The sequence below is a fragment of the Amblyraja radiata genome, chromosome 7 (assembly GCF_010909765.2).
Source record: "Amblyraja radiata isolate CabotCenter1 chromosome 7, sAmbRad1.1.pri, whole genome shotgun sequence".
Classification (NCBI taxonomy): domain Eukaryota; kingdom Metazoa; phylum Chordata; class Chondrichthyes; order Rajiformes; family Rajidae; genus Amblyraja; species Amblyraja radiata.
Genome location: NC_045962.1, coordinates 42708400 through 42730274, shown reverse-complemented (window position 1 = coordinate 42730274; position 21875 = coordinate 42708400).

Below are 21875 nucleotides of genomic sequence, written 5' to 3'. Positions count from 1 at the left end.
AAAAAAATGTAAGCTGTAGTTTTCAGAACCAAGGATGACCGAATGTTAATTTCAGCTGTGCTTCACAGCCGTGTATCTCTGGCTTCTTAAAAGTTGTCTCCATCCCTTCTCCACCCTCCCCCCCTCTTTTAAGGGATTTACATGACCCTACCAGTACACTGTGCTTTCACTGTCTTAATTACAGCGCCAACCTTCCTGTTCATCGCAGTGAGTGTCTGTATCAGATTGGCTTTGCACCGTGTGGATTTCACTCAGACAGCGATCCCCCCACTTGCCCTGTCCCCCGCCTGCATTACGGGCTGGTGAAGGAAGTGATGTGTGTATGTGTTCCACTCTGCCAGTCGCTGTTCCAGTTGCCGGTTTTTCATGCGACTGCTGGCAACTTGACAGTCGCCGGCAGTCGCCTGAAAAATCGCCTAAGTGGGCAGGCCTATTATAGGCTGATAGAAAAGCATGAGGACAAGCCAATAGACAATAAACAATAACCATTCGGCCCATCAAGCCAGCACCGCCATTCAATGTGATCATGGGTGATCATCTACAATCAGTACCCCGTTCCTGCCTTCTTCCCATATCCCCTGATTCCGCTATCTTCAAGAGCCCTATCTAGCTCTCTCTTGAAAGTATCCAGAGAACCAGCCTCAACTGCCCACTGAGGCAGAGAATTCCACAGACTCACAACTCTCTGTGTGAAAAAGTGTTTCTTCATCTTTGTTCTAAATGGCTTACCCCTTATTCTTAAACAGTGGCCCCTGGTTCTGGACTCCCCCAACATCGGGAACATGTTTCCTGCCTCTAGTGTGTCGAAACCCTTAATAATCTTATATGTTCAATAAAATAGCCTCTCATCCTTCTAAATTACAGAGTATACAAGCCCAGACGCTCCATTCTCTCAGCATATGACAGTCGCTCCATTCTCTCAGCATATGACAGTCATGAACATGCCTGTCCCCCAAGCTGTGCCACTTTAATTTCTATAACAAGAGCTGAAGCATTTCTAATGACATATCATTCCCTGAAAATGATGAAAAGATCATTACTGCTCGAGGATTTTAAAGTCAATTCAAGTACTATAGTTAAGAACAAAAATAAACATTCTTTATAGCATTTTTCAATATCTAAGAATATTCAAAGCGCTCTGTAACCAAAGAAGTGCCACTACTGCACTTTGGGAACATGGCAACCAATGGCAACTAGGGTTTACAAACAAAAATGTGATAAAATGACAATTTGTAATATGTAATTTGTAACAAAATATTCCAGATGCTGAAATTTGTAATAAAAGCAGAAAATAGTGAAATAATGCAAACTTCAGTGTTTCTCTCCATAGACAGTTTTCAGTGCTATTTATTTTACCTTATAATACTGGTTGTAAGATAAAACATTGATTAGAACAGCAGGGAAAACTCACCTCCTCTGATTCGAAATCATTTCAACAGATCTTTTACATCCATAAAAGAGGCAGACGCAGACAGCCCCAGACAGCTCCTCCAATAATGCAGCACCCCCACAGAGCTTCACCAGTGTGTCAGTCCAGATTTTATGCTCACATCATTGCAGAGGGAGTTGAACCATGGGACGTTGGGGCTTTGGTTTTGTTTTGCACTAATATTGTTTTTATTAAACAAACATTTTTTGTTTGTTTTATGATGTAATCTATTGAATACTGTGTTTACAGACCTGTTATGCTGCTGGAAGTAAGAATTTCATTGTTCTATTTCAGTACATGATAATTAAACACTCTTCAGCCACAGATTGCACTTAAAAAAGTCCCACTTTGTACTCATCATGTGATCAATTTATATTTTCAAATTTTAAAAATGATTGTCAAACTTGTTAATGTTTTTTATGTGAATGGATACATTACATAAACGTGTTATTTGAAAAAGAAATAGAGAGCTCCCCCATTTTCCTGCCAATATTTGTCCTACCAGTGCCAATAAAACAGATGACTGTTTTTTCATGTAATTGATATTGCTGAGGGTAGCAGAGTTGATGTGCATTTGCATGCATTATGTCATTTCTTCATTGGCTGCAAAGTGCTTTGTAATGTCCCCAGGATGAAAACAATGACATGCAAATAACTTGCCTTTTCCCTTCTACACTTTAGCTTATGTTTCATGTATCCATTGAAGGAACTATTGGTTCCCACCAAAAGACATTACTGGTATATATGTGGGCTGAATGTTGGGGAGGCTTGAGGCTAATAATGACTATTAATAATGATTCAATGGCTAGCCATTGCAAAATATAGTTGAACTTAAAACTTATTTTCCTTAATTTCCACACAAATATGGTGCCATAGTGATACTTGAGACTGCAGAACCAATTGGAATAGTGATACTTGAGACTGCAGAATCAAATATTTCAGTAAATATCTGATTCCAAAATGGAAAATACGCAGGTGCCTTTCTGCGGGAGTGGTAGACTGCCATAGCATCTGCCGTAGGCCAGTCAGTGACGATCTTAATTCTGAGAGAGGTTTCTGAGTGTGACTTATTCCAGCACCCAAAGCAAAATATCTTATTTGACGCTTCAATGCATCACATAGGTCAGTCACAATGGCTTTCTCTGGCAGAAAGCTCTGCTGCTGACTTACGATGTGATTTGCCCTCAGTCAAAATAAAGTAATTCATCTTTCTGCAGTGTAAAATAGCAACCATTTTTCATCTCTGTAATCATATTTATTCATTCTTTGTGAGATACATGCAAAACCATCACTTACTGTACATCAGCACCAAGTAAGAAATAAGAGGCAGACCTTTCATCCTGCAGTAGGACAAGTTCCTTGGCGACTTTGAAACTGCAAGCACCTGTTCATGATTCAATAAACTACTATGAATCAAATAGAAGTATAAGTTCTTTATTGGAGTTCTTATTACAGAGGTAACATTGAACGTGCTTTCATCCCTGTGTCCGATTCCAACTAACTAATGCCCACTAGATGTGACAGTTTAAATGGTTACTGACATACGGGAAACCCGGAATGGACTATATGAACCAGATATGTAATATGAATGACAAATATAATCAAGTAGGCTAATATGATTAATCTACATCAGGGGTCGGCAACCTTGTTCTGCATAGGGGCCAGGACGCATGTCTGTGGGCGGATGGCTTGCCATATCTATCACATGGATCCCGCCCCCATCCCGCCCTGGATGGCAGGCAACAAATCACGTGTTCACAGAAGGGAGACAAAAATGCTGGAGAAACTCAGCGGGTGAGGCAGCCTCATGCAATCCTTGCATGTCTCACCCGTTGAGTTTCTCCAGCATTTTTGTCTACCTTTGATTTTTCCAGCATTTGCAGTTCTTTCTTAAATGTGTTCACAGAGGGTGCGCGGCTGTGCCAGCGGCTTTGCGCAGGATGCGGTACAGCCAGAGCTAAGTACTCGGCCGCGTCCGGCACTCGGCTACGCTCGGCGCTTGGCGGGCCGGATGATTACGGGGAAAAAAATCCGCCTGCGGGCCGGATGATTTTAGGTTACGGGTCACATTCAGCCCGGGGGCCATAAGTTGCTGACCCCTGATCTACTTCCTCCCTCTTAAAATCAAGCCATGACAAATGACACACACACACACAGCTAAGCATCATAATATATTCTGATGTAAGCACTAAACTACAATGATGCTCGGGAGGATACAATAAGTGATTAAAATAACGATTGTAGGAACATAAACCCGTTGAAGTCCATGGACAGCGTTTAAACCAAGTCCTTGTACTTGGGGTTCGGTTTGCAGGTGTGTCCTGCACATGTACGGTACAGTGCCACATTTCCTCCCTTCACCGGGGACAACATCGGGGTGGCAGGCACAGATGTGGGAGGACCGGCAGAGGGTCGCACAGGTGACAGCACCGCAGGCTTGACTGGACACAGCACTGCATGCGGAGCCGGAGGCTTTAAAGGAAACCCAGGAGGCATGATAGCCAGCAGGACAACATGATCAGGATCAATCGGCAGTTGGTTATCCACAGCAATGGTGTGGCGGGGTGCCGAAGCAAAGTTGCTCAGACTATCTGGATACTGCAGAGAAGGTGCTGGCTTGCTCACTGGAAGGATGTTGCGTCGGTAGATACCACCATCGAACTTAACCAGGGATGAACGCGGCTCAGGAGCGATTTTACTCACAACACCCAGGCGGTCATGGCCTTTCACAGTTTGTAGGCGGACAATCTGACTTTCAGACAGGAGGGGTGTGCTGGACTTATAAGGAGTCGATGCTTAAGTGTACCCATCACATCTTGACTAAAGACCCCAACAGAATCGCGTCCAATGATGCACAACAATGGGATGGTAAATGCAATCATCAGGCCATCAACACTCCCCAACTTCTCTTAATGTTGTCACAGAGACTCCCTTACCGGCTAGCTGTACAAAGCCAGTTGAACAACTCAACACCTTAATTGTAGCTCTCCCATTCTTAGCCATTAATCCCTGAAATTCAGTTTTTATCTGTGAGAATTCATGGCCAATGTGCCGGGCCACAGATCTTAAATTATTTCACTGCTAGGGTGTTGACCAAGTCATACTTAAGAAGGAAATCAGGAGGGTAAGAAGGCGGCAGGAGATGGCTCTGGCAGATAATATAAAGGAAAATCCTATGGAGTTTTCATGTTAGTTGTATAAGGTTTTGGTGAGGCCGCATTTAGGGTATTGTGTTCAGTTTGGGTCACCCTATAGGAAGAATGTTGTTGAGCTGGAAAGAGTGCAGAGATTTACGAGGATGTTGCCAGGACTTTATTCCTTGGAGAGCAGGAGGATGATGGATGGTTTTATAGAGATGTTTAAGATCATGAGGAGAATATAGATAGAATAAATGCATCAAATTTAGTTTAGAGAAACAGCATGGAAACAGGTCCTTCAGCCCACCGAGTCCGCACCGACCAGCAGTCCCCGCACATTAACACTATCTTACACACACTAGGGACAATTTACACTTAAACCAAGCCAATTTACCTACATACCTGTTCAAGAAGGAACTGCAGATGCTGGAAAATGTTTAATCAAATATCTGCTGGTAAATTAGAAAAGCTGTTGATGAAGCAATATAATCATGACTTCAATGAAAGTACCAGTAAGGAATCTGAAGAAATGTCCAGAGAAGAGTTAAAGTTCTTGGATATTATGAACTACTCAGTAAAGATGATAGACGGACACTATTGTCTGGACCTACCTTTCAAACAAGAAAGTGTTAATCTGCCGAATAATTGTCATATGGCAGAGCAACGCACCCAGAATTTGAAATGGAAGTTTGGCAAAAATACGAAATTTCACAAGGAATATACATCCTTCCTAAAGGATATGATTGATAATAATTATGCCGAAATGGTACCAACAAACCAACTGAATCGAAGTGATGGAGAGCTTTGGTACATTCCGCACCATGGGGTGTATCACTTGAAGAAAGAGACCTTGAGGGTGGTTTTTGACTGTGCAGCAGTCTTCAAAGGAACATCACTTAACTGTCAACTACTGCAAGGTCCAGACCTTACCAACTCATTCATTGGAGTTCTCATTAAATTCAGACAAGAACTAATCGCTTTGATGGCTGATATAAGAGCAATGTTTCATCAAATCAAAGTATCATAAAAACACATTGACTACCTGCGATTCCTATGGTGGCCTGAAGGGAATGTACAACTAAGATCTTGTCGAATACCGGATGAAGGTACATCTCTTTGGAACAGTGTCATCACCAAGTTGTGCAAACTTTGCTTTAAAGAAGGCCACAGAGGATAATAAAGTTCACTTTCCAGAGGAAGTAATAACCACTTTGAAGAATAATTTCTACATGGATGATTGCTTAAAATCTACTGAGCAGGAAGCAATTCAAATGGTAAAACATCTGACTTCCCTCTGCAATAAGGGAGGATTCACGCTTTCCAAGTGGATCAGCAACAAGCGTGTTGTATTGGAAAGCATTCCATCAGATGATAGAGCCAAAGAGACCAGAGAGTTGGATTTGGACAAAGATAATTTACTAATGGAAAGATCATTGGGAGCTACTCATGTTTCACAATGGAAATGTGTTAACACAAAAGAAAATCCTGCGGATGAAGCTTCTGGAGGACTGACTGCAGACCACTTCTTAAGCAATAAGAGATGGATCAAATGACAAGAGTCTCTCTGTAAGCCAGACAGAGAATGGCCAAAACTTGAGCTGGGCTTTAAAATCTCTGCTAATGATCCGGAAATTAAACAAAACCTAACAGTGAACGTTATTGCTAAAAATCCTGTTATTCCCTCGAAGGATTTTCACACTTCGACATTATTGTTACAACACATCCATGAGTTGATCGGACATGGAGGAAGAAATTTCATGCTATCAAAACTTTGGACTTTTGTGTTTTGGACTATATACTGGGTATCATGCCTGATGTTTAGGGTTTGGTGCGCACGGTACGACTTTCAACTATAAACAATATTTTAATAAGACCAACAACCAAGTTATGCTTGCTTCTAGAAGGCGAAGATGAAGATGGTAGAATCGCTGAAGAAGTCAGAATGCAGATATATAATGCATGCTATTTTTTGCTTTTGATTTATGTTATGTCTTCAAGGCTACTTTTTTTATGTTTATTAGTAATCGCCTCATTATATGCTCAGAACAATTAGGGGCCGGTATGCAATGGCCATTTGGCTTTATTTTGTGTGTCATAAATTATGGCATTTTCCTTTAAATTTTGCCAGCCTGTTATTATGTGGGTGGGATTTATGGCGTGGTGGTTGTTGGTGGCATGTTTGCTGCTGGGTTTCTTGCGCAGAAGCTGTTAATTTTGTTAGTTTTAGTTTTGGAGCTAACATGGTAGGAAGGAATATCCTTCGACCATGTGGAGCTATGCTGAGACATGAGGAGTTTTCTAACGTTTAAAAGCGATATGCTGGAGTTTGACAAAGGGGGCAGTGGGAGGCGCTGAGAGTCGGCTGCCCTGCCAGCAGCGTGTTCATCATTTCTACCTTTTTTTGTTTTTTTTAGTGTGTCCAAATGTGTGTTTCAATGTCTCTTGGTGTGTCTTGTGTGGGGGGTGGTGAGCGGGGGTAAGGGGGGAAACACTTTTGGTCGCCTCCTCCATGGAGAGGTGCCTTTGTCTATGTCTCCTTCCTCGCGGCCTAACACCATGGATTGGTGCGGCCTTTCCCGGAGTCGAGACCGGAGTTTCAGCAGCGGAGGGGTCGCCAGAAGGGAGTGCTCCGATCGCTGGCCCGCGGTCTGCTACAGCCTGAAGCCACGGTCTGTGAAGCTTCTAGCTGCGGGCGCAGCGTCCGGAGCCTGGGACCCCTCGCTAGGGATCGACGGAAGACAGCTCTGCCGCCGGCCCGCGGCCGATAACATCCTGAAGCCACGGTCTGCGGAGCTTCTAGCCGCGGGCGCGGCCTGGACTTACCACCCGGAGCGGGATCCCTCACCGGGGATCCATGGAGAAGAGCTCCGACCGCCGGCCTGCGGCCTACAACATCCTGAAGCCGTGGTCTCTGGTAGGGAAGCGCCGACTCGGGACTTACCGTCCCGATGCGAGGGCCTGTACATCTGGCCACCCGCAGCAGCGACTGCAGAGGTTTATGGCCCTGACCACGGGGGAACAATGGAGGAGGACTGACTGTATGTTGTGCCTTCCACACAGTGAAGAATGCTGTGGTGGAAGTTTGTGTTCAATTTTAGTGTGAATTGTGTGTTCTTTTTTGATTGTACCACTGCTGGCAAATTCATTTCACTGCACTTTATTGTGTATGTGATGAATAAAACTTGATTGATTGATTGATTAAAGTGTACGAGTCAAAGAAGAAGGTTGGATGAATATCTTACTGTTTTTCTTCAATAATAAAGAAACTATTAATCAAAAGACTGTTATGAAAATCTATCTTTCGAAAAGCTCTGAAAGTCTCGTGGAGAGCTCACATGCGTAAAACGACATTCTCCTATCCGAAGTGGCTGAGGGAGCGATCTCTTGAACGATATAATAATCTGCCACTACAAAGACATTTAAGCTCTGAAGAAGGGTCTTGACCCGAAACATCACCTATCTCATCGCTCCATAGATGCTGCCTCACCCGCTGAGTTTCTCCAGTATTTTTGTCTACCTTCAACTCCGATAAGGTTGTTTGTTCCCCATCTACAATTTTATGAATAACATTGTCTCTTGTGTCACAGCTGTAAATGGATTTAACAGTTTTGAAGACATTCTGAGATGTTTTAAACTAATTCATGTTGAAGTAAATCATTAAAGATTCAATAAAGTTAAAACCATGATTAATTACAGTTAAACAAAATAAACCAAACATAAATAATTAAAAACAAAAATAAAGCAAAGTAATAAAAGAGATTAATTTATCTTCCTCTTTACCTTGCAATCCGCAGCCCAACAATCCCCATCGATAATAATGGGATTTCAGATTCAGTGATGCAAATCAAGGACTTAATTCAATTTGAATGGTTGATCACTGACCTCCTGGGCTACCAGCTACAGCCAGAACAATTATGAGCAACATCTCAATTTTTGGTACAAGGTTTGTGGCATTTTATCTTGTTAAATGCAATCTAACAATGCATTAATTATTCTCTGTGCCAAAATACCTGGCAATAGAGCTTGGCATGTATAATTGCAAAGCTGATGGTTACCAGGTGTAGGACTGAAACAGATTCATAATACAGCAGACAGGTATTGTTTCACTGAAGTTTAAAATCACTGCTCACATTTCTGTTTCTCAATATTTCAGTCATTGTGATGCTTAACCAGAAATATAGTAAACCCTTGTTATAACAGACCATAGGGAGGGTGGGTGGGGTGGCAATGGTGTCCATTATTATTGTTGATTGTCCACTATAACTGAGTATCATTGTGCAAGTAGTAGAAACAAAGGACTGCCGATGCTGGTCAATGCACAAAAGGAGTCAAAGTGCTAGCATAACTCAACAGGTCAGGCAGCATCTCAGGAGAATATGGCTAGGTGCCATTTCGGGTCAAGACCTTTCTTCAGATTCTCAGTCTGGAATTGGGCCTGGAATTAGGTAAATTGACGGCCCCGGCCTGCTGCCGGCTGGGGGAGAGGCTGGGATTGGCGGATTCATTGGTTGCAGGTGGTTGCAGTGCAGAGAAGGGTCAAGCTGTATGGGCCGGCGGTGGCAACAATAGCTTTGGCTTGGAAGCGGCTAGGAGAGGAGGTGCGGGATGGTGGAAAGGTTGGCAGCCTGGCCTGGCAGTGAAGGTTGGTAGGCCTGTCCGCTATAACCAAAATCCATTATAAAGAGGTTCATAATACAAAAGTTTACTGTAATAATGACATTTATTTAAATGAAGTTCACATTTACCAGAATTATACCAGGACAGATGTTTCAGGGTGTGTTGCATAGAATATGCGTTTTTTGCCTCAAATGCAGGTGATTGATGGGGGAACTGATGATTCTGATGTAACAAAGCTAAGGTGTTCTCCTTACCGGGTTATTTGAAGGCATGAAATGCTGAGGGGACAATCGCTGGTGTCGACATGCAAAGCCATCCATTTTCCAATCGGGCCTGGAAATAATCTATTTCTGATCTTCAGCCCAGCATTCCAAGTATTACTACTTGTAATTCTGCCATTTAATTTATGCCTGGAAAATAGGGCAATTGAAATATTTTTCACCAACTGATTATTGAGTGGCTTATTATAACGTAACTTGGTATTTTGTTTTGTCAATCTTTCCCCATGTTCATTCACTGGTAATACTACTGCTCCTGCACTACCAGAATAATCACTGCCAATTGGTTGGACTGTCGCTTTCCTCTCACCATATGCACTATCCATTCTCCTTTTGATTCTCTTCACTGATCGGGAACATGGTCGTTGTTTAGTAGACAACCTGTTCTCTCCCGGCCATCCTAGAAGCATTGTACAGCCATTCGTCTGCATCTGTTCTTTCAAAGAGCAATTCTGCCAGTATCACTCCACACTTTTTCCCAAAGCTCTTCAATAATCTTCTTCAAATAGTTATCCAATCCCTTTTTGATAGCTGCTATCCAGTCAGTTTATTGCTCTTTCAGTGTGTTCCAAATTGTAAGCTTTTGCTGTATAACATTGTTTTCCTCAAGCTCCCTTTGCCTTCTGCTTAGGTATGTTCAGCCATTGTAAACAATGTCATCCTATTTACTTTACCTAATTCTTTCATAATATTCTACACCTGTCAAATATCTTCTCGGGGCTTTCTTCGCTAAAGAAAGCAATCACAGACTTGGGGACTTGCCCAGCTTCTCCGGTCCACACATTTAATTTAATCCCCCTTTACCACAAAAAATAACTCCTTCTCTACCCTCTCCAAATTATTTGCTCCCCCCTGAAGTGGATGCATTTCTCCAGATTGCAGCCAAAGTAATCCTTTGTATGGGTTTAGGGTAAGATTTACTCTGAACCACCATTTATGTTGTGCTGTTTTAGGCCCATAGTTCAAGATTTTCCTATACGAACAAATCACCTTTCCATAACCACCTTGTCAAGACTCCTCATGACCTTATATGTTTCAATCAAATCAGCTCTCCCTCCTCTAAATTCCAGTGGAAATCAGCCTGGTCTGTCCAGCCACCAATTTCAATGTGATAATCTAATAAGCCTTCTCTGAAATACTTCCATAAATAAAGATACAAATAGTGTGTACCGTACTTCAGATGTGGTCTCACAACACATTGAATGTCTACCTTTCAGTTCAGCTAACAAATAAATTAGATCAATCGATTACCTTTCCTAATTACCGGTTGCATACTATCCTTTTGTGAATCACATACATTGATACCCAGATCTTTCTGCCTTTACAGCACTACAATCTCTCATCATTGACATTATACACCTCTTTATGTTTCCTATCAAAATGGACAATTTACAATGTGCGCATATTATGCTCCATTTGTCAGATCTCTGCCTACATTTAACCTGCATATATCACTTGGTAACCTCTTGTCCTCTTCACAACTTACTTTCCTGATCATCTTTGTGTCAACAACAAATTCAGCAACCAGACCCTTTACAATACAATACAATACAATACAATACAATACAATTCAATTTATTGTCATTTGGACCCCTTGAGGTCCAAACGAAATGTCGTTTCTGCAGCCATACATTACAAACAAATAGACCCAAGACACAACATAATTTACATAAACATCCATCACATTGCTGTGATGGAAGGCCAAAAAAACTTATCTCTCCACTGCACTCTCCCCCCCTGATGTCAGAGTCAAAGTCAAAGCCCCCGGCGGGCGATGGCGAATTGTCCCGTGGCCATTAAAGCCACGCCGGGTGATGCAAGGTCGCGCACCGGGTCTTGGTGTTAGAGCCCCCGGCGCGCGCTCAGAGACCCGCAGCCATTCCAAGCCGCGCGGGGCGATGCTGTAAAGCCCCGCTCCAGGAGCTCTTCAACCCCGCAACTCGGGCGGGAGAAGTCGCCGTTGCGGGAGCCCTGAAAAGCGGACTCCCTCCAGGGACCAGCGGGCTCCCGGTGTCACTGTCCGCCAGACCCGCAGTTGCAGCCTCCGAATCTCCGGGGGTCGGGTCGCAGCAGCGTCCACCACCGCTCCACCCGCTCTGGACTCGGCCAGCTCCGCGACGTTAAGGTGAGTAGTCGGCACCACAGCCCCCGGTCTTCCTGTTGGAGGCCGCTCCTCGTTGCAGCCCCAACGACAACGGAGACCCGACAAAGAAAAGGTCGGGTCTCCCGTGCAGGGAGAGATTTAAAAGTTACCCCCTCCCCACCACACCACCCCCACCCCCCACACACATACCCCAACAAAAATAACAAAAACTACATAAAAACATAAGACATAAAATAATAAAAACGCAGACGGACTGCAGAGGCCGCTGCTGACGAGAGTCGCGCCGCCCACCGAAGATGGGCGGCGCGACTTTATATTTTAATGTCAATTATGTAAATTATAAAATGTCATGACCCAGCACAGATCCCTGAGATCTACCACTCATTTCATCTTGCCAACCATTTATGCCTACTCGGTTTTTATATGTAAGCCAGCAAATCTCCCCACCATTGAAAGCATCAACATGAGGCGCTGCCTCAACATGGCAGCATCTATCATTAAGAACCTTCATCATTTTCAGGAACTTCACCAGTTTCAGGAACTACTACTTTCCTACAACTATAAGGTTTTTTAACCAACCCACACAACTCTAATCCTATGTTGATAAAGGAACACTATGGACCACCTCTTGCACTACCAGGGACAATTTTCTATTCTAAATATGTTTTGCAATAATGCCTTGTGTTTTTTTTTCTATTTTTCTCATTACTGTCTTGAATAATTTTATGTGTACCCTATGTATAATTTATGTTTTTGTGTGTTTGTCTAAGTCAATGCACCTTGTATGTTGCTGCGTGATATTTTTTATTGCACCTGTATTGTGCACGACAATAAACTTGATCTGACTCTTATCCATGCCAATATGTCACCTCCTATACCACTAGCTTATATTTTCTGCAATAACATTAAATGCAGAATCTTACCAAATAGTTCTAGTAATCTAAACTACATCCACCAGTTTCCCTTCATCCACAGCACATTTTACTTATATTAATTGAGTAATTGGTATCCAATGAATGTGCCAAATTCTGCTCAGCTAAATTGGCATCTATTCGAGCAATGCCTTTTTATTCACTTCCTCATTCTTATTTTCAAACCTTCTCTTAGCTTTGCTCACTTATTCCAGGTCTGTTCAATTTTGCTCTCTTGTGCATCTGCAGTTTGCATTCCACCACTATTAATGACCATGCTCTAGGTTTTCACCGCCTTTACCTAGAATTATTTTCCTAAACTTTTATGTCCCCCTACTTCTTTTTTCCTTGTTAAAATGTGCTAAACTGCAGGAGGCTAGGCCAGCAGTGTGGCCAGATTTGCTGGACGTTAGATTTCTCCAGATTTCAGTGAAGTTCTTAATGTTTCTAATTCAATTCACCTTTTTTGTATTTAGGTATTCGGAGCAGTCATCCAGTTTATTTTGAACAGTTTAATGTTTCTGTTAAAATGCTAAATGTCAGCCCTAGCGGACAGTTTTAGAAGTTTATGCATTGCAGCATCGGTCCGGAGATGCAGAACAAAATCTATGCCAATATTTCCAGTGCATTACTGTGATCTTGGAAGTGTCATCTTGAAGGCGATACATTAAACTGAAGCCTGTTCTGCCACCTTATTGCTTGCAAGTTAAGCTTTCCTGTTCAGGAATTTGCAGAAGGCCAGAGTCATTCTCTCAGTGCTCAGAACAAATTTATTCCTCAACCAATGCTTAAAACAGATCACTGCAGATGGTGGAATCTTCAGCAAAATATAAGGTGCTGAAAAATTCAGCATTCCAGGCAGCAACTGTGGAGGGAATGAACAGGTCATATTTCGGATCAATCAGTCTGATGACAGCTCCTGACCTGAAATGCGCCTGTTCATTCTTTCCACAGATACTTACTGCCTGATCTGCTGAGTTACAAGTTATAAGTTATAGGAGCAGAATTAGATCATTCAGCCAATCAAGTCTACTCCGCTATAAAAACATGGCTGATATATCTTTCCCTCTCAATCCCATTCTCCTGCCTTCTCCCCATAACCCCTGACACCCATACTAATCAAGAATCAATCAATCCCCAACATAAAAATATCCATTGACTTGGCCTCCACAGCCTTATGTGGCAATTAATTCCAGATTCACCAACCTCTGACTAAAGAAATCTCCTTTCTTAAGGTATGTCCATTTATTTTGAGGCTCTGGCCTCTTGTCCAAGACTCTCTCAATAGTGGAAATATCTTCCCCCCCATCCACTCTATCCAGATCTTTCACTATTCATTAAGTTTCAATGAGGTTTCCCCTCATCCTACTAAACTCCAGCGAGAAAAGGCACAGAGCCGTCAAACGTTTATCATATGTTAAAAACCAATCATTCCTGGGATCATTCTTATTTGGGTGGCGCCAGCAGTCTGTCTTGTCCCTTCACTGTTTTTATTATTTTAAGTATGTCTTGAATGTTTGTTTTAATGTCTCTTAGTATGTTTTATGTGGGGGGTGGGGGAGGGGGGGATCAACCACTGAATTCAGGCTAACTGGTCTATAGGTTCCACTCTTCTGCTTCGCAACCTTCTTGAACAATTTTCTAACTGTCTGGAAACATTCCTGACTAGTGATTCTTGAAAGATCACTGCTAATGCCTCCACAATCTCTAGAGCCACCACTTTCAGAACCCTGGGGTGCATTCCTCCAGCACTTTGTGTATTGCTTAAAATAGATCACCTGGTTTGAGAAGCTAGCGTGGAAATTGATACTGTATTTATCAAATAATTCTCGAGACTGCAAAACTACATAATTGACTCAAAAGTGCTTTGAGATAGCCTGTCATCGAGAGAGTCTATTGAAATATGTCAGTGGGTTGTTTAATGTGTTTTTTCTTTCACGGCTTTCATGTGTGACATGTAATTCTTGGTGCTGACTGCATTCTAATCATTTCTCTTGTTGATAGATGTGGAGTCAAAGGTATGAAGCTTGTATCTTACATTAAGACATGTTTTTTGAGGTGACAAGTAGTGCTAGCATAGTGCTGATGGCAACAGAAACATCAGGAAAAATAAATGAAAAGCAGGTGCTGTGGCTTTGTGGACTGTCTTGCAATACCTACTGACCCATCAGCACATTTTAGTGACTTCTATGTTGGTGCCTATTGAAAATTATTCTTTAGCCATTGTTGGACTGGCAGCAGTTATTCATTAGATTCTGTTATGCTAGTAATTGCCTGTACAGAAACGTTCAAATGCCATTATGACATTAATAAAAGACTAGTGCAGACAATTGCTCTTTGGTTTAAACATGCCAACTATGACATTAAAAACATCCACAATAGCAATTTGGTCTTTGAGCCATGAGATCATGGATTCAGGTCCCACTACAAAGACCTGACGAACTAATCCATAGCAGAATGAAGGGAATCTTTTTCTGAAGCTATTGCTTGTGATCCAGGATGATTTTGCTTGCACCCTGGTTTATTGGGTTTTGTGAAGACAGATGATGCCAACAATGGACAAAAAAACTTGTTTGCAGTTGTGACAGAGGTGATTAATAGGCCTGTCCGACTTATGCAACTTTTTTAGGCGACTACAGGAGACTATGGGGTCGCCACATGTTCGTCGGAGGTTGCCGGGGAGTCGCCTGCCTGGTGGTGAGTAGTTCCCGCATTCTCATAACTAGTCGCGGCTTCATTCTGGTCGCCGCTAATTTTTCAACGTGTTGAAAAATTAGCGGCGACCAGAATTTTGACGCCATGGAAAGGTGCAGTGGTAGTGGGTTGCCTGGAGGTCGTAGGTTGTCATAGGTTGTCGCCGGTGCTGACCGGTGAATTTCATTGGCTCATTGGGCAAAACGTAAACAGTAGTTTTCAGAACCAAGGATAACCGACCGGTAATGTTAATATCCATCGAGCTTCATAGCTGTGTATCTCTAGCTTCTTAAAAGTTGTCTCCACTCCTTCTCCCCCCTCCCCCCCCCTTTAAAAGAACTTACGTGACCCATCCCGTACACTGTGCTTTCACCATCTTAATTACAGCGCCAACCTTCATGTTCATCGTGGTGTGTCTGTATCACATTGTCTTTAAATCGTGTGAATTTCACTCAGACAGCGCTCCCCCCATTTGCCCTGTCCCCCGCCTGCATAACTGGCTGGTGAAGGAAGCGATGTGTGTATGTGTGTGTGCGTGTGTTCCACTGACAGTCGCCGTTCCAGTCGCCGGTTTTTCAGCAACCTGCTACGACTTGACAAAGGAACTGCCCATTGATAGGTTTGTACGATACGATATGATAGAACTATGTTTATCCCAGGAGGGAAATTAATTTGCCAACAGTCATAAAAAACACAAATACCTGAAACATGAAAATAAAAAGACGAGTGGTAAGGCTTTGGTGATGTGCAAAGATTGTGGAGGTTCGGGGGAGGGGGTGTCAGTCTCAGTCTCAGTCTACCCCACGACAGAAGGGGGAGGAGTATAAAGTTTGATAGCCACAGGGATGAAGGATCTCCTGTGGCGCTCTGCCCTGCATCTTGGAGGTGGTGTACTGCCTTTTCTGCTGACACAGGGCTTTGGCATGATCCTGATGCATGCTCTCGATGTCTGAATATCATCACAATTCTCCTTTTCACTGTGAGCAGCCGTAGGTCAAAAATCCACAGGAGTCAGTAAGATAATTCATTCCTTCAAGGAGGTTTAAGCATATCCTTGAATCTTTATTTCTTTTTGCCCGGTTACTATGTCCCATGAGAGAATAGAATGTCAATTTCAGCAAACTGTTGTTGGGCAAGTGAATTACACACTAAGGTAGTGCTGCACTGTTGGATTGGCCATCTTTCAGATGAAATTGATAAACCAAGGTGTTTTTCCCTTACAGGCCACAAAGTGCTAGAATACCTCAGTGGGTCAAACAGCATCTCCCCAGATACTTTTACATGAAAGTGCAGGAGATGTTGCATCTGTCCCTGTACATCCTGCCTAGCCTCCATCTAAGGACCCCAGCATTCCTTCCGGGTGCAACAGAGTAAGGGTTCCTTCAGGGTACCTCCTCTAACCTCATCTACTGTATCCAGTGTTCCCGATGTGGACTCCTGTACATCAGTGAGATCATGTGTAGATTCAGAGGTCATTTCGCTGAACATTGAGCTCAGTCCGCCAAGGCCTATAGGATCTCCCGGTTGTTAACCATGTTAACTGCCATTCCCATACTGTTCTTTCTGCACTAGGCCTCCTCCATTGCAAGAATGAGATCTCACGCGAACTGGAGGAACAGTATCTCGTATTCGATTGGGTAGCTTACAACCCAGCCGTATGAACATTGAATTTTCCAATTTTATGTAACCTCTAACGGCCCCCCCTCTCCTTTCTCCCCCACACCATCCCTACCCCATTTCACTCCGCCCTACCTAATGCTCCTCCTGGATGTACCTATTTCTCTCCACCTCCCCCTCCCCATCTCCTCCTACATTCCTCCCTCTGGCTTCACAATTCACAACTCTTCAATTTGTTTGTTCCACATCTTCTGTTCTAATCTCTAGCCTTTGTTCCAACTATCTTCTTATCAGAGGGCCCCCCCCCCCCTCACATGTGTCCACCTAATACTTGCTATGCTTTGTCCTGCCTCTCCTCTCCTCCAGCTTTCTTTCCCCCGATTAGTCTGATGAAAGGTCCTGATCCAAAACGTCACCTTTTCTCTGTTCCCTGTTCTCCATGGATGCCGGATGACCCACTGAGTTACACCAGCACTTTGTGTCTTTTTGTGTAAACCAGCATGTTCAGTTCCTTGCAAAGATAGTATCTTTGGTACACAAAATTGCTGGGGAAACTCAGCGGGTGCAGCAGCATCTATGGAGCGAAGGAAATAGGCGACGTTTCGGGCCGAAACCCTTCTTCAGACCCGTTTCGGCCCGAAACGTCGCCTATTTCCTTCGCTCCATAGATGCTGCTGCACCCGCTGAGTTTCCCCAGCAATTTTGTGTACCTTCGATATTCCAGCATCTGCAGTTCCCTTTTGAACACATAGTATCTTTGGTTCCTTGTTTCTACATTTTGGCAATATCACCCTTGCAAATGGATACAAAAGATTTAATGGCAACATTTTGATGATCAAGGAAAATTTCACTAAAATACATCCTTCAACCAACTTCTTTTAAACAAAATGGATTACATGATCATTATGTGGTTGTTTGTGGTTCTCATTGTGTTCACATTAGTTATTATATTACAGCAACAACTGCACTTTCAACCAATTAATCAGAAGCTAAGGAGTATGAAGAATTTCCATTGTCATTTGCTGCACTACAAAGATGTGAATTATATCATATTGTGCAAAACTCCAATTCTAATCTATGACGCATAACAAATGGTGATTATTTGGCCATGTAACTGCATTCGTCCAGGGTTCTTTTCTCTATCACCTTTTCAGTCTTGTCTTGGACAGAGGCACTGCTGAAAATTATGTTGCTATATTGTTCCCATTCATCAGGTTCAATTTCTAATACCATATCATGTATGATCTTTAAAGCAAATCTGTGATTTTCTTACAGAAAATTTCAAATATAACATGTCTTTGGGTTTGTTATCACCCCACCCCTTCCTTCCAATCTACACTGATAGCCATCACATTTGTTGAATTAAGTCTGAAGAAGGTTCTCAACCCGAAACGTCACCCATTCCTTCTATCCAGAGATGCCGCCTGTCCCGATGTTATTCCAGCATTTTGTGTCTATCTTCAGTGTAAACCAGCATCTGCAGTTCCTTCCTACACATTTGTTGAATTTCCTTTTGAAGTTCCTCTGTCATGACGTCTAGTTCGACATTTGATAAGTGTATGTGGTGTAAACATCAGAAATGTTGATGTTTTCCTCTCGGTATGCATTAAGTTGCCCACAGCTCCCTAACATTCATGACAATGTTGAACTCTGGTGTTTTGGTTTTGCTGATGATCTTGGAATTGTTTGACCGCTTTAGTTGATCCACTGAAGCAGCTTTTATAATGTGAATATTGAGTCTTTCATGAAAGATTGGTGGCCAATGTCAAACCTATGAATCAGGTCTTGAAATAACTATTTCCCATTAAATGTAACTAATTCACTTGGTAAAATGATCGGTCAGTACAAGTTGTCTTCATGCTGATATTGACAAGCTTTTTACAATTCTTGTGGTAGATTGTGGTGTGTTATAAGGGCACCATCACCAGCAAATCAGCCTTCATCAGTCAGAGTATTCAGTATAGAAGTTGGGAGGTCATGTTGCAATTGCATAAGACGTTGGTGAGGCCACATTTATTCGGCCACATGTGTTCAGTTTTGGGCATCATGTTATAGGAAAGATGTTGTCAAGCTGGAAAGGGCACAAAGACGATTTACGATGATGTTGCCAGGATTAGAGGGTCTGAGCTATAGAGAGAGGTTGAGTAGGCTGGGACTCAATTCCTTGAAGTAGAGGAAGATGAGGGATGATCTTATAGAGGTGTATAAAATCAAGAGGAATAGATCGGGTAGATGCACAGAGTCTCTTGGCCAGAGTAGGTGAATCGAGGACCAGAGGATATAGGTTTAAGGTGAAGGGGAAAAGATTTAATAGCAATCTGAGGGGTAGCTTTTTCACACAAAGGGTGGTGAGGGTATGGAATAAGCTGCCAGAGGAGGTAGTTGAGGCAGGGACTATCCCGACATTTAAGAAACAGTTAAACACGTACATGGATAAGACAGGTTTGGAGGGATATGAGCCAAACACGGATAGGTGGGGCTAGTGTAGCTGGGACATGTAGACTGGTTGGGCGTTTCCATGCTGTATCACTCTATAACTCTATGACTCTAAATAAAAGTTTCCCTGATGTTCATGCAAAAAGTACTCATTTGATTTGTGTTTGGACATGGTCCACCTTACATGCCTTTAAACTTTCAATTCAGCGATTTCAAGAAAAAGATTCCAAAGGACAAGAACAATTTCTCGTTTCACACCATTTTAAAGCTGTCTTCAGTAGACCTTTTAAATTGAACACAGACCTTAATGTAGTCATGGAAAGAGCATTGATGAGATAACTTGATTGGTAGGCTCCTATATTTTAGTGAACTACAAATTTGCCAGCACAGTTGATGATGGTTTAAAAGTGATTGGGGCTGCACGCAGCGAAAGTACACCGCAATACGACCATGTATTGAAAGTTTGTGAGTGTGTGGCCTCACTGATGACCGTCAATCCCACAGAGGACGTGGTCGTTCACGAGATTTATTTTAACTAATGCAATTGCCTACTGCGATAAGGTAAATATGTCATTTCAATTATACGTACTTCTGTCATCGTTTGGCTGCAATTTCTTCACTTCTCATATGGGATAATCACAATGATTTAATGTGTGTTGTTGTCTGCGCAGAAACGGAGACAAGTGGCATGTGAACCAGTGGTGCCACGTCCCATATATCCACAGCCTCATCCTTTGTACTATTCTGATCAGGTATTAAAAATGAGATGAACGCTTTGATTAGTGTAGTCCTTTAAGATGGCGGACTGCAGGAGTGGGGCGCCGTTGTGTATGGCTGCTCTGCCTACAGTCAGTCCTTTCACCCTTATTTTCAGTGTGTTTAAAAACTTTAGTTTGGAGGTTTTCTAGCTCTTTTATGTGGGGGTGGGGGGAGGGGAAGGGGCAAACTGTATTTCTTAGTCCCCTACCTGGTCGGAGAGGCGGCTTTCCTCCGGACCGCATCTTCGCCTCTTCCTCGCGGCCTACCATCGGAACTGGAGCAGCGTTTCCTGCTGGGACCAGCCAGAACCCCAGCTTCGGCAGTGGCACAGCGCTGAGGCACCATCATGGAGTGGGCGATGCCTTACCGAGGATCGTTGTGTGGTAAGCTCCGGAGTGCTGAGACCAGCGACTCCAACATCGCAGAGCTGTGGTCGCGGAGCGTCCAGCCATGGGCGGCGCTGACTTTCAAACACCGCGGAGCCTGGGATCTCGCCGAGATCGCCACTGTTGGAGCTCCTACCAGCGCGGCCTGTGAACTTCGGGAACCACGGTCTCCGGGGAGGAAGCGGCCGTTCCAGACACTCCAAGCCGCTGAAGAGTGTTCTCCCGACGCCGGAATTCCATCATCCAGCGAGAGGGCCTGTAACATCGGGCCGCCATTGTGGCGACTGCGGATGCCTCAAATAGGCCCTGACCTCGGGTAAAAACAGAGGAAAAGGACTGAACTTTTTAGTGCATTTCCTCTCAGTGGAAAATGCTGATTCTGCTGTGGGGGGACATTCATGTTAAATTCTCTAGTGTGTTGTGTCATTTCCCTTTTTCATTTTATATGGATGTATGGAAACCTAATTTCTTCTATGTAAAGCACTTTGGTTTCAACGCGAGTTGATTTAAATGTGCTATATAAATAAAATTTACTTACTTACTTACTAATGCTTTAGTTAAATCCAAGAAAACAAAGTAAAATGTAGAAATTGCTGCAAGAATTACAATGGGATTCATGATAGGCCTGACATCTGTTGCAAGTACCTCAAGAACATTTCCAGTTGTATTATGTGACTTGTTACAATCACTATTACCTCTTTTATTTTTAGACAGTAATAATAATGGCTCCACAGGTTTTGTGCTGCTTCATCTTCTTTCCAGCATTTGATTAGCACATGATGAAGATGTAATCGTTGTCCTACTTTCCCATATTTATCGCCGAGTTGCAGGTGAAAATGTATTCAATGTTTAATTTAAAGAATTGAAATTCAAAACAGATATGTAGAAGCATAATTTGTTGCTAATATTTTGGCACTCAGACATGATTGCTCTATCTAATTTTCTTTAAAGAGAGCTAAAAGGCTACTTTGCTAAACAAGTTGTCAAAACTAACTCACTTAAACTACAATCATTCTGTTCTGAGAGAAGTGGCATATCTGGCTCTGTATTTCATGTCATTAGAAGCAGATGAGAATATTGCTGTTTGATTACCAACTATAACCAAGGGTAACGTACTCCATGCTCCATCACATTTTATGCCTATTATGTTCTGTGTGCTGAAGCAAAGCAAGAATTTCATTGTCCTATCAGGGACACATGACAATAAACTCACTTGAACTTGAACTTTTCTGCCCTTCTTTAACTTTTCATATGAAATCGAGGTCATATACACATCCAAATTACCAGCACTTAAATTGGAGCCACAATGTTGAAATGTATTCAAATTGGATAGTATTTTCATCGCCATGAAAATTTTAACAGTTAATTTATAAATTGTGTAGGAAGGAACTGCAGATGTTGGTTTAAACCAAAGATAGACATAAAATGCTGGAGTAACAGGTAGCATTTCTGGAGAGAAAGAATGGGTGACTTTTGGGTCGAGACCCTTCTTCAGACTATAAATTAT